The sequence below is a fragment of the Pygocentrus nattereri genome, chromosome 11 (assembly GCF_015220715.1).
Source record: "Pygocentrus nattereri isolate fPygNat1 chromosome 11, fPygNat1.pri, whole genome shotgun sequence".
Classification (NCBI taxonomy): domain Eukaryota; kingdom Metazoa; phylum Chordata; class Actinopteri; order Characiformes; family Serrasalmidae; genus Pygocentrus; species Pygocentrus nattereri.
Window position 1 is genome coordinate 32,232,622 of NC_051221.1, and position 383 is coordinate 32,233,004.

The following is a 383-nucleotide window of genomic DNA, read 5'->3' on the forward strand; positions in this document are numbered from 1 at the left end:
GTTGGCAATGTATACCTTTGGGACACTTTGTGGGAGACAAAATTAAAAAGACAAAATAACAGCAATAATAAAAATAATAAACTCTATTTAAAATGTATTTTGAGGTGTTCTACTAAAGAACAAATATATGTATATAAAAGCATACAAGTAAACAAGTATATCAACAAACAACATCCCATGATTCATTTCTAATATGTCTAAATTGATCTATAATCAACACATTAATGAACAGAATGAAACAAAGATTGATGTTCTGTTAACTCACTGCTAGAAGTTCAGGAAACACAAAATTTAAGACAACTAGGTTACTTACTAAAAGCTAAAGTGCAGTGTATATATAATTGATTTCAGTTAAGATTACACTTATAATGTTCTTAAATGTA